Raw genomic sequence first — 13,029 nt, forward strand, 5'->3', positions numbered from 1 at the left:
GAAACACTGTAGAGTCAGAATTTGTAATAATGAGCCTCATGGCTTCTTATGTCAGGACAGCCTGTGTCCAAGGGAGCCAGAGAGATAACAAGTGCATAGCAGACCTCCCTTTCTTCTGGGAATATAAATATGCACACATCACGCATCTCCTCTCAAGTTTTATATATGTACATATCAAGGCTTACTAACTAGGAGACTATTTTCTTTTAAATGCAGACACAAAAAGTATTTAGTTAAATATAGACATGTCAGACCCTCTATTACACCCAAAACGTATGCAAAAGGACCTCAGAGCCATTAAGTGAAAAAGAGATGGGGCCAGATTTCAATTTATGACATAAGCAAAGTAGATCTTTAGCATTCTGTTCACCTTTTAGAGATGTATTTTCCCTTTCCTTCTGCTTTCCACACCTACAACATTTGATGAGCTTTAGATGTCCAATTTACCTTTTCGAGAGATTCAGTGAAGCATATTGCAAAGCCTGGGACCTCCCAGATGTGGGACCTTTCTCAGTTTCTCCTCAACCACCACCCACCATCACCCCAACAAAACTTACTATTCCAGTTTTCTACTCCCGTATGATCTGGTTAATTATTTCTGGCAAATTACATAAACTGAGAGCCATGTTACTGTGGCTAATTATTTAATATATTAACTACCCTCAATGTTTGCATGTTGACAGAGGCTTCTGTCAGCCCATAACTTAATTAAAAGCATGGATAACTGGCAGGATTTTAGGCACCATGAATGTTGACAGAGCCAGAAAAGGAATATTTAGACGGGTCAGATGAGGGAAATTTTCAGCATCAGCCTTTAAATCGTAGCATAGAGGGAGCAGCCAGCTGATCTATCGACGTCTAGGGGTTCCTAAAACACGCATACACACACACATATCTTTATGCTGTATCCCCATGCGTATATATATACACACACCTACACCTCTACGCGTGCAAAGACTTCCCCAAGGAGAGAAAATGCCAGCCACCTATAAACACAAACATCCTAAGTATCTCTAGACACTCTTCACACAAGAGAAGAGAAGCAGTGACTGGTCCAGAATTCACATGCTCTTTCCATGACACCATAGCCACCTTACACCCACACAGTGGCTCAGGTAGCAAAGTGGGCAGACTTTCGGGAAAACACATCATTCTTGGCATGAAACGTCAGGTGAGCGCCTTCATCATCTTGGGTTAATGTTCTATTACTTTTTCTCAGAAGTTCCATGCTGAAAGCAGGAGGTTGTCCCTATGTGTCAATGTGCCCTTTTTAAAAGACTTATCCCATCCGGTTGAAGCAACCCCTGTAAGAAAAGAAGCCCAAACTTTAATAGGAAAACTATGCAGAAGGACCCCTTGCCAGATAATTTGTCCTTGCAACTATGGCAGAAATCAATTAAATGATATCTTTTATCAAAATCATATCATAGTGTGTAATTTCAGAATTGCTTTTCCGAGCTCAGAGATTGATATTATTGCCATATTAGCGCTTAATATTTTCCCCTGGTAAGTAAACATTTGCTCACCAATTTGGAATAGATAAGGATAGGATTCCTATATTGGTTACGCAGCTGAAATAAAATCGTGTGCTCTGAGCTTTAACCATGGAGTCTTTGGTGCTCGAGAAGAAAGCATCGCTCCGCATACAGAAATATTTCAGACAACAACAACATGAACAAGAAAAATGTAAAACCCAAGGTGTGGATCTGGGCAATAATCTGTAACATTGTCTACTTGCTTTTCACATTCTCTTTGGTTTTGCTGCTGAGTTCAATGAGAGCAGGAGAATCTATTTCAATATGTATATGGCATTTATTATACATCTGCATTTCATGTGGGAAACACAAAGAAAAAGGAATGGAATCCTTAACTTCAAAGCACTTAGACTTGGTCTGGTAACCTATTTCCCTGGTCCTCATCAGGCCAAAATGTAAAATTCCAAGAATCACCCCTCACAGTCATGGTACATGTTTGACTCATGGCACCTGCCAGAAAAATCACAGCCCACTGATAACATCTCTCCTTCAGGGGTGCCCCATATTTTTTAATTCAGCCTTGTCTGGAAAATGTAACGGAAGCCAAAGGCTACAAAACCTAATTAGCAGTATAATGAAAACCCTTGAAAAGAACTGGAAGACTGTTGAATGGGAGCTTTGAGAAGACAAAGTATTCAACTAGACATTCCATCTTGTTAGATTTGAAAAAAGCTTAGTGAACATTCATATATCACAAAATTTAAGTTAAATGTAGATTTATTCGCTATCTTGTCAACATAAAGTTGAGTTTCTGTCTAAGAATGTTTACTAAGAATGGCAAAAACCTTTCCTGTAATATTGAAAGATTTGTTTCAATGGTCCCAAGGACTGTTGACTTCTAATTCTGATACTATGAGTAGTTATAGGAAACTACATTTGTCAAAATATTTACTATAATAAACTGTTAGATCACTAAGGTTGTGAACTATTTTTGTCACAGAAGCCTTATTTTAACCACCTACCTTGTGACAATTTACTCAATCTCTATGACCTCATTGTTTTATTACTTAATTTGTATATAAGTGAATCAACATGCCTTGCTACTCAAAACAATAACATCTTTTTTTTTTAGGCTTTTTATCCTGCAATCCTTTTTGAACAAATCTTTTGTATTCTACAAGTTTTGTCTCTAAAACAGAACTTCAAGTATTTATATTTTTTAATTTCTATATTTTTGTTGTTATTTTCATCATGGCCTATATTACTGCTTTGGTAATATTCCCTTTAGTCCTCAAACTAATGAAAAGATATCACTCATCCCAAAAGACTAGGTAAATTAAGAGGTACTTGTTGACCACTGAGCAGATACTGTCTGAACATTTGTAATGATAAAAGTAAATTTTCTTTTGAACTTCAGACTCATGTACAAGAGTTAATTTAATCATACTCTTCAGTTTGTCACACACTATCATAATTATCTATAAAAGCCTTCCTTTTTTACTTTATATTTACTTTTATTTCCATCCCCCACAAAGCAAATATTCTAAAGTGCTTGATATATATCCTTCTGTCTGAATGTAATCTAGCAAAAGATATATCGTCATTATGTGTGTTTACAGAGATAGTATTTTATTCTATCTCATTGCGCTTCTTCCTTTCTTCACTCAGCACCTGGTTTAAATTCTGTCCATGTCGCTTTATCCACATCCTTTTTATGTATATAGTCCTTATATATATAGTCATATATGTATATAGTTTTTTGCTTCTAAACACCATATAGTAATTTGGTTTAAAAACCAAAAAATTACTTTTGAGTGTTTATCTATGGTGATGTGCTTAGATGTTCCCAAATCCACATCTGGGAAAACTCTGCCCTAGACTGATGGGTGGTGAGGAGAAGGCGGGGTACCATTATGTGGCAGGTTAGCATTCACGCCAAGGGAGAGCTGATTCCCTCCCTCTCCGCTGAACCACTTCCCAGTGTGAAATATCTCATCTGGAAAGATTGGTAAGTTATGCTTTTAACTTACTTCTAAGTGGTAAGCTAAGCTGTAGATAACACAAAACCCTTCTCAAACTGACTCAAGCTAAAGGGAGACTTTATTAGCTTATCTAGCTGACATTGGGTAATGTCATCAGAAACTAGTTTCTCTCCATCTCTTGGCTGTAGAGTCAACTTCATCTGCAGGCTTCATGTGGTAGTTTCTGGCAACTGCAGGATAACATCTACCCAAGTCTAAGTGCAACAGAAAAAGAAAAGAGTGTCTCTTTCTTATAGTTCTGCATACCTCCTGGGGTTAACTATGACTGGACCAACCTGAGATTGCTGAACCAATCACTGTGGCAAGGGAATGAAGCTTGACCATTGGCCAGACCTAGGTCATATGTTCTCATTGACCACTCACTGGACTGAGGAATTTTGTGGCTCTAAATGTCAAGTTTTGGTAACATATTCTACTCCTGACATGGGGTTAATCCCACCCAAACTATGTGATCTGAAAATAGAGAAGGTTTGTATTCTTGAGAATAGAAAAAGAAATTTGGTATACTACTGCCATTTAAAAAAAAAAAAAAGAGGAATGAATTCAAGGCAACCAAACCAAACCGAACAATTATCCACAAAAACTGAGTAATGAGTAGAAAGATGAAATTTCTCTTAAGCAGAATAATGCCATTCAAAGCCACAGTTAGACAATCACCATGAGGTCTCCAGGCTTAATGCTTTATTCTAATATTCCAATAATTATCATAATCATAATCAGCATTCCAGTAATTACCATACTGATATGGAATAGATTTTGTGATACATTGTCTCCTTTTATGTATATTAGTCTTGACAATTCATTTTTACTTTAAACTTTGCCATGCACTGCTTTTTGGTCCCTCACAAAGGCTGACGATCACATTCTTCTTTCCTTTAAAATATATATTTTTGGGCTCGATAAATAGAAGAAAAAATATGGATCACTTCTAATACCATAATCAAAAGTGTATTTTAAGTATTTAAAGCCAGGGGCCAGGCCCAGGGCCGAGGAGTTAAGTTGGCACGCTCTGCTTCAGCGACCCAGGGTTTCACTGGTTCGGATCCTGGAAACAGACTTGGCACTGCTCATCAGGCCACGATGAGGTGGCGTCCCACATAGCACAACCAGAGGCACTCACAACTAGAATACGCAGCTATGTACCAGAGGGCTTTGGGGAGAAGAAGAAGAGGAAGAAAAAGAAGATTGGCAACAGATGTTAGCTCAGGTGCCAATCTTTAAAAAAAAAATTAAAAATAAATAAAATAAAACCAAACTATGAAAGTAAACGTATGTCAGAGGAAGATATGTGGCAGAATATTTTGGAGAGTGAAAAACATTTAAATGAAACTTCTTTTTATGACGCCAAAAAAGAGGGTTTATTTTCAATAAAGTACATCAGGGGCAAAGTTTGCAGACAGGAGGAAGATTGGGAGAAGATATCTGCAATGTCTAAAACTGACAAGGGAATGTTTTCTAGAATACACAAACAACTTCTACAATTCAACAAAAAAAAATTATAAACACCAATAAAAGAAATGAGCAAAAAGGGGCCGGCCTGGTGGCACAGCAGTTAAGTTTGCACATTCTGCTTCAGCAGCCCAGGGTTCGCTGGTTTGGATCCTGGGTGCGGACATGGCATCGCTTGGCAACCCATGCTGTGGTAGGCATCCCACATATAAAGTAGAGGAAGATGGGCATGGATGTTAGCTCAGGGCCAGTCTTCCTCAGCAAAAAAAGGAGGATTGGCAGCAGATGTTAGCTCAGGGCTAATCAAAAAAAAAAAAAAAAGAAATGAGCAAAAGATATGAAAAGGTAGTTCACAGAAGAGGAAACTCTGAGGGCCCAATAAGTGTTTGAAGAGACATCAGTAATCAAAGAAATGGAATTCAGAAAAATAAAGTACCACTCTGACATCATTGGACAAGAATTTGACAGCTGAGTGGTCAAAAGTTGGTGGTCAGGTGAGACGCAAGTACCAATGTGCCCTGTTAGTGGAGGTATAGGCGCATGTAGTTATTTGAAAGAGCAGTGAGGAAGGATTTAGTTAAGTTAAATATTTACCCTATGATCTAGCAAGTCAAGTTTTGGGTATATATACCCAAATAAAACTTCAAGTCCATAAGGGCACATGTATAAAGATGTTTTTTGCACTGTCGTTTGGGAAGGTGATACAGTCAGCCCTCCATATGGGCAGTTTCCAAATCCAAAAATTCAACCAACCTTGGACCAAAAGGCCTATATGGTGGCATCTATACTGAACACATAAGGACTTTTTTTTCTTGTCATTATTCTCTAAACAATATCATATAACAACTATTTACATTGTATTAGGTATTATGAGTAATCTAGAGATGATTTAAAGCATACAGAAGGATGAGTGTGGGTTAAAAGTAAATACTATTCCATTTTATATGAGGACTTGAGTATCCACAGATTTTGGTATCCGCAGGGGTCTTGGCACCGATCCCCAGCAGATACGGAGGGATGACTGTATATCAGCCAGGGTCCAATCAGGAGAAAGAAACCACACAATAACTTGAGCAGGAAAACTGAATATAATGAATGATTGGTTATGACAGGGTATTGGAGTAATGTGGCATTGGTTAGTGTGAAGGAAAGAGAACTCTAAAGAATATAGGAGTAGCAGACATAAGGAGTAGCCATGCCCCTAGCACTGAGACAGAGTACCCAAGGAACAGTCTTACCCTCCTCCAGGGTTAGGGTCCAGACCTTGTTGGAGACAGCAGGGTTGTGGCTCACTGGATGACAGAGAAGTCATTGTGGTGCCATGCCAGTGCAACTTGCTAGAAATCCATCCTCTAGAGTCTGTCAGAAATTCACCATCTAGGGTGCTGGGGAAAGCTGTACATGGGGAAGTGTCTCACTAGAAACACTCAGACTACAAAACTGCATGAAGGAGAGTGCTAGTGAATGCTGGTGGGGACTACCGGCTGCTGTGCACCGCAGAGCAGGGCCCTGGAGAGGCTGGAAGCACTGCAGGTTGCAGCTGTAAGCACGCTGCTGTGAAAGGACTTGATCGTAGCAGGAGGTGGTCCTGGGGACAGCTGTTGACCTCTGGGTGCTGCTGACTACTCTGGACTGCAGAAGCCCTGTACCCGAGAAGCTGCCTGTGCTCAGAAGCCTGAAGAAAGGTCACATCAGAGCCAGGCAAGAAACCCCTTCCTCCTGAGACGTGTTCAATTTCCTCTGCTGACAAAGCCTAACGTTGTATCGGCGGACAACAGAAAAATAGTAAAAGGGCCTATATTTGTTTCCACAAAGAAGGCAATAAATTGATAACAGGCACAGATCAGGAGTTGAAAATAATCTGAGCATCACCGTGGAAGTGGATAAAAACTACCACATGAAGTCTGCAGATGAAGCTGATGATAGAGCCAAGAGATGGAGAGGAACTGATACCTGATGACATTACCTAAAGCCAGCTTTCCCTGGGATTTTCAGGTAGATGAGCTAATAAAGGCTCCCTTTTGCTTAAGTCAGTTTGAGATGGGTTTTGCGTTATCTACAACCTAACTTACCACTTAGAAGTGAGTTAGAGGCCTCGTTTAGCAATCTTTCCAAATGAGATACTTCACACTGGGAAGTGGTTCAGCGGAGAGGGAGGGAATCAGCTCTCCCTTGGCGTGAATGCTAACCTGCCACATAATGGTACCCCACCTTCTCCTCACCACCCATCAGCCTAGGGCAGAGTTTTCCCAGATGTGGATTTGGGAAGATCTAAGCATATCACCATAGAGAAAAGCTAAACACTCCCTTTAAAGTTTTTCTTAGGGTTTTTAAACTTTTCTTCCTCTTCTCTATCTCCCCTCCCTTGTTCGAAAATAAAGAGTGAAAGAGCCATTGCCCAGAAGGGCATTAAATAAAATGAAACAGAAAAAGGGAAAGAGACGGAAATCAAAGGGAGAAATTTAGTGCAACCAGCAAAGGCTTCATTAGGCTCACAACAAAGACAAGCTCAATTTCTTTCTTATTGACATTAATGAGTTTGATGTGAGTCCAACATAAAAGCCAGGCAAATCTGCCTGCTCTTACTGGGGTCCCAGGATCTCTGCAGCTGCTTGCAAATTGCTTAATTCCGCGAAAGGTCATCTTTCTTGATTGGTTTTCATTCCTTTCTATGTCCAACCAATCAAGTGCTGGCCAAGCAGATGGCTCCAAGCCAGTCCTGATCGGCCAGGTCAGCAGCTGCAGCCTCATCCCGGAACTCATCCGCCCTCCCCATCATGGAATCCTTCTTCCAGCAGCAGCTCTTTAACTAGAAACCATAGGGACCCAACTTATATTTCCTGAATACACGTTACTGAATAAACTCTGTACATAGCACTGTGGTAGGGGCTGAGAGTGGAACAAAGAAATGTAACCCCAGGAATACAATAAAAACAGCTTATACAATTTTTGAAAATAACAAACACAGTCAGTAGCAGGGCTGAGATTCAAACTCCTATCTTTATATCCAGAGTTGTTTATTTCATTAACATGATGTCTGTCTGGGATGCAAAAGGGGCAAGAAAAGTGGAACCAAGCAAAGAGACGGAAAGAGAGAGAGTGGGGAGGAAGAATCAAGCATAGGATTCTTTGTTGATGTTCTTCTATGTGGCAAGCATTAAACCAGACCTCTCAGGTTAGATTTTATCTTACTCACTCTCTACAACAATCTGAAAGGTGGCCATTATTAACTCTATTTTTACTGGTAAGGATTCCAAAATTCAAAGAGGTTAAACAATTTTCCCAAGGTTATAAGACTTATTAAGTGTCAGAGCTAGAATTAAAACACAATTCCATCCAACTTCAAGATCCATTCCCCTTCAATGCCAGGTAAGACCATCTCTTCCCACTCAAGTGCACCAGAGACCTTAGTGTTGTATTTACTTTATGACAAAGACGTTGTGTCGATTCTTTACTACGTTTTTTGAAATTTTACAAATGTTGGTGTAAATATGATTTAATCATAGAGAAATAGATATTTACTTAGAATCTACTTTATTCTGGACAGGCATTCAGTAATTCAACAAACATTTACTAAAAGCTCGGCACTCTGTTAGGTCCTAAAGATGCAAAGACAATTAAGACATGGCCCATTTCCTCAAGGAGCTTGGAGACTACTGGGGAGAGCAGACAGAGAAATAGACAATTACAAAATAGTGTGCTTACCGCCCCTTAGTGTAGAAGTCTATACAGGCTGCCAAAGGGCTCAGAGGGAGGGAAATTAGCCTAAACTGAGTGAAGGAGAAAGTCAGGGAGTATTTCTTGGAAGAGGTGATGTATGAATTGAGTCCTGTTGAAGTGGGTGGGTGGGAGAATGGGGAAAGTGGTCCAAGCAGAGGGAATAGCGTATGCTGAAGCCCAGAGAGAAGATACTGCTTGTCAGGAAATTCAACATTCAGTATAGTTTAAGCATAGGCTATTTATAGGGAACCATCAAGGCATGGTGGGCTGAGATGACGTGACAGCTAAGGACTGATTTATTTTGAAAGACATGGAAAACCATTAAAGGTGTTAATCAGGGAAGAAGCAGAGTCAGACTTGCTTATGAGAGACTACTCAGTGATCACTCCCTGTGGGAAAGGGCCTGGAGGGAGCCAGACCTGAAAGTGAATATGGTCGAGGGATTGGATTCTCTGATGCCCCCGAGGCCCAGGCCAAGCCAACTCCTGCCTATGCTACAGTGGGCTTTCTCGATGACGGGGTAGGAGGCAGTAACTGAGAGGGAGAAAGACCTAGGATTGGTTCGAGCTCTGCCACTTGCTAACTGTGGGTCTTTAAGCAAGTTTCTTAACCTCCTAAGCCTTTGTTTGATAATCTGGCATATTGATATAAGGATAGTATCCATCAAATAGAGTTGTTGCAAGGATAAAATGAGAAAATGCACATAAAGCATTTTGCATAGTGATACTTGGTGAGAGTTCAATAAATATTAATTATTGTTATCATCAATATCAGCAGCAGCTTAAAAATGAGGAAATTATGAATTAAGGGAAGTGAAAATGAAGAAAGACGAATCTACAAAAGATGAAGATGGATTGCGTGTGAAGAATCAGAAAGAGGAACTAAGGATGACCTCGGGCTCCTGGCTTTGGCAGTGGAAGGGTGTAGATGAGTAGTGGTTGCAGAAGTTGCTGGTTGGCTACATATTACCATTTTACCCTTCTTGCTTGGTAACAGAGCTTCAGTTTTATCCAGGGTGGCAATATATTCCATTAATGTTCATATATCTCAGTATCACATTCAGCTTTAGCTGACTTTCCTCATTTCCTCCTTCCTGCTGCCTAGAATCTCACACAATTGCAGGATCTCTAGCAGCTGTCTTGGACCATGAGGTGATCCTGATGACAGAGACCATGTTCTACAATGTTGGGGCAGAAAGATAGAAGTAGCCTGGATGTGACAGCTAGGAAGCCACCATACCAGCCTTGATTGGCCTAGCTCTGAATTTCTTTTCTGTGAGAGCCCAATGTCTATTTTAACCCACTGTTATTTGGAGTTTTCTGTTATTCAGTCCTATTCCTAGCTAATATAGGGTGGATGATGATGCTATTCACAAATAGACACTATAAGAGGAGAGAATTTTGTCTGGTAAAGGTGGGAGAAAAGATGGCTTCAGTTTAAGAGAAGTTCTTCTTAAGGTACCTGTGGGACCAAGTGGAAGATAAATGTCCATGAAGTAATAACAGTCATAGAGTCATGGATAAAGACTGTGAAGAGGATCAGGATATGGTACCCCAAGATATGCCACGTTGGCATAAGGATTATTTTGAGCTGAAGGCAATTGAGAATCAATGGATGCAAGAAGAGCTCTTTCTCCTTCTTTATCTGCCTAAAAGCAGAACATATATTTCCCTCGTGAAGGTATCCCTCTCTCCTGAACCATGAAGAGGAGAGCAACTCTTATCGCTGGAGATGAAGATAAGTCAGTATAAACAAATCTCACTAAAATAATCCCCATCTTCCATTAACTTCCCCTATGTATTTCCTAGCCACTTCCCCTGGATTTACCAACCCTCAAAGCCCAAACCCACTTTCCTTTGTTAAAAATGGTATATAAGCCCCGAAGTCATACCGCTTCTTTGAATTTCACTTCTTTTTTGTGAACTGCCAGGCAAAAAATTAAAATTTTATTAAATTTTATGTAATAAATTTTTTACTTTTTATTTATTTTTATAGGTGGCATTTTTATATCTAGTAATAGTACATAGAAATAGTTAACCATTGTCAACACGAGTAAGGATGAGCTAAGCCTTAGCAGTCCCAGATAATCATGTTCTAAGGCTAATTAATGAGTACACATTTAGTTTGCCATAAGACAATCAGCCTTTTTCTGACTAATTCTAACTATATCAAGTTAATGAGGTAGAGTTCAGATTTAAGTCCAGGGCATCCCGCAGTCGCCACCTCCAAGAAAATGATATTTTCACTGTGATAGTACTAAAAGGTTTTTAAAGGAATTATTGGTGTGCCTGAGATTTCACTTTTTTAATAAAAAAATCAGCCAAAGCTTTTTTAATTTCTAATTCCAGCCACTTTAAGATTGTAGAAATAGCGTCTAGTCAAATAATATTAGTGGTATCATACAAACCTTTGGTACTAAAGCTTCTGTTGGGCATGCACGTGTTGCAAGCACGCACACTCCACTGGTCGATCCAAGGTACAAGGCCAAAACCAAAGCCTGAACTCTGCTCAAGGAAACATGGCAGGGGTGGAGAAAATAAATAACGTGGACAAATAAAACACTCTATTTATTAATTATAATGACCCTGAGTAATTTCAAATGGAATGCACTAGACTGTTCTGGATAAAGTTCTAATTGAAGGCAAAGGCCAAGAAACACTCAGAAAGCAACCTGGACCTCACCAGGTTGACGGTAAAGGTTTTTTCAGATTCTAGAAACTTAATTACTTTTGCAACATGCACGTTTGTTATCTCTGATTAGTTACCACCACAATCAGCATACTCGTTCGCTGGGCCTACCATAGGAAAGTCCTACAAACTGGGTGGCTTCAACAGAAATGGACTGTCTCACAATTCTGGAAGCTAGAAGTCCAAAATGAAGGGGTCAGCAGGGTCGGCTCCTTCTGAGGACCAAGGGAAGGGTTGTCTAGGCTGTCTCCTTGGCTTCTAAACAGCCACCATTACCCGGCATTCTCCCTACCGGGTGTCTGTTTCCAAACATTTTTATTAAGGACTTTATAAAAGGTTATGTTTTATTAAGGGAATGCCCTACTCCAGTACGACTGCGTCTTAACTAATGATATCTGCAGCGACCCCATTTCCAAATAAGGTCATATTCTTAAGTACTGTGGGGTTGAACTTCAATATATGAATTTGGGGGAACGTAATTCAACCTGTATTAGGCAACACTAAAACCCTTAGCAGACCTGGCTTGTTTTCACGAAACAGCAAGGAATTGGAGAGCTGCTCTCCCACTCTACAGCCTTTCTTGTTGAGAAAGGAACTCCAAGTAGTGAATTTTAGCAGCTTACAAAGGAGAACCATGAGCTGAGTCCCCTTAGCACACTATACTGAGAACTGACATTCCCTGCCCACTGATAAGACCAGTGCACAGGACGTATCCAAATGAACAAGTTCTGTAGAGACACCGATATCTAGGAGGATTCACGCTCAAGGCAAATTCATTGTCTAAGCTGAGTACTTGTAATTTACCTAAGCTCCCTCACATAGAGACCACATAGAATTTGTGCTGCATATTTTTTTTTTTTTTGAGGAAGATTAGGCCCAAGCTAACATCTGCCATCAATCTTCCTCTTTTTTCTGAGGGCGACTGGCCCTGAGCTAATATCCGTGCCCATCTTCCTCTACTTTATATGTGGGACACCTGCCACAGCATGGCTTGACAAACGGTGCATAGGTCCACACCCGGGATCCCAACCAGCGAACCCCAGGCCACTGAAGCAGAACATGCGAACTTAACTGCTGCGCCACCGGGCTGGCCCTGCATATTTCTGACTACACATGTAGTAGGCTGGTTCTCCATCCTGAATAGGCTGAAAGTGGGAGGGCAGGCGGCTTAGAGTGCTGGGCAGCCTGTTCCCACTCCTGGTGGTTCCAGAAGGAGCCAGCAGCCAATAGGTAAGGCCTCTGCTTCAGGGCACCGTGAACGATTTCACTAGAACTCTGCCTGCTCTCAACACCTGTCTTCCTTCGACCTTTCTTATTTTAATAAAAGCCACATTCTCTCTGGCACTGCAGGGAACAATACCTCTTCTTCCTCTTCCCTGGGTGAATCCGTTGCTCTCTAGAAAGGTTACTCCTTTCATAGTGAGACAATGTTAGATACCAGCTGACGCCTGCTGCCCTTTCCTAAAGTAAATTATCATTGTGCGCTTAGATAGGATTTACTGTCTCCTAGCTCTTTCTCTGTCTCTCTCTCATCCTTTTGATTCTTTTCATTTTCTTTATAAACCCTTGCCCTTCTCCCATGCCCACCCCCATCCCCACCCTGCTTCCTTCCTACACTCTCTCACACGCACACACACACACACGTTTACACATCT

Source organism: Equus asinus, chromosome 27, assembly GCF_041296235.1.
Source record: "Equus asinus isolate D_3611 breed Donkey chromosome 27, EquAss-T2T_v2, whole genome shotgun sequence".
NCBI lineage: Eukaryota > Metazoa > Chordata > Mammalia > Perissodactyla > Equidae > Equus > Equus asinus.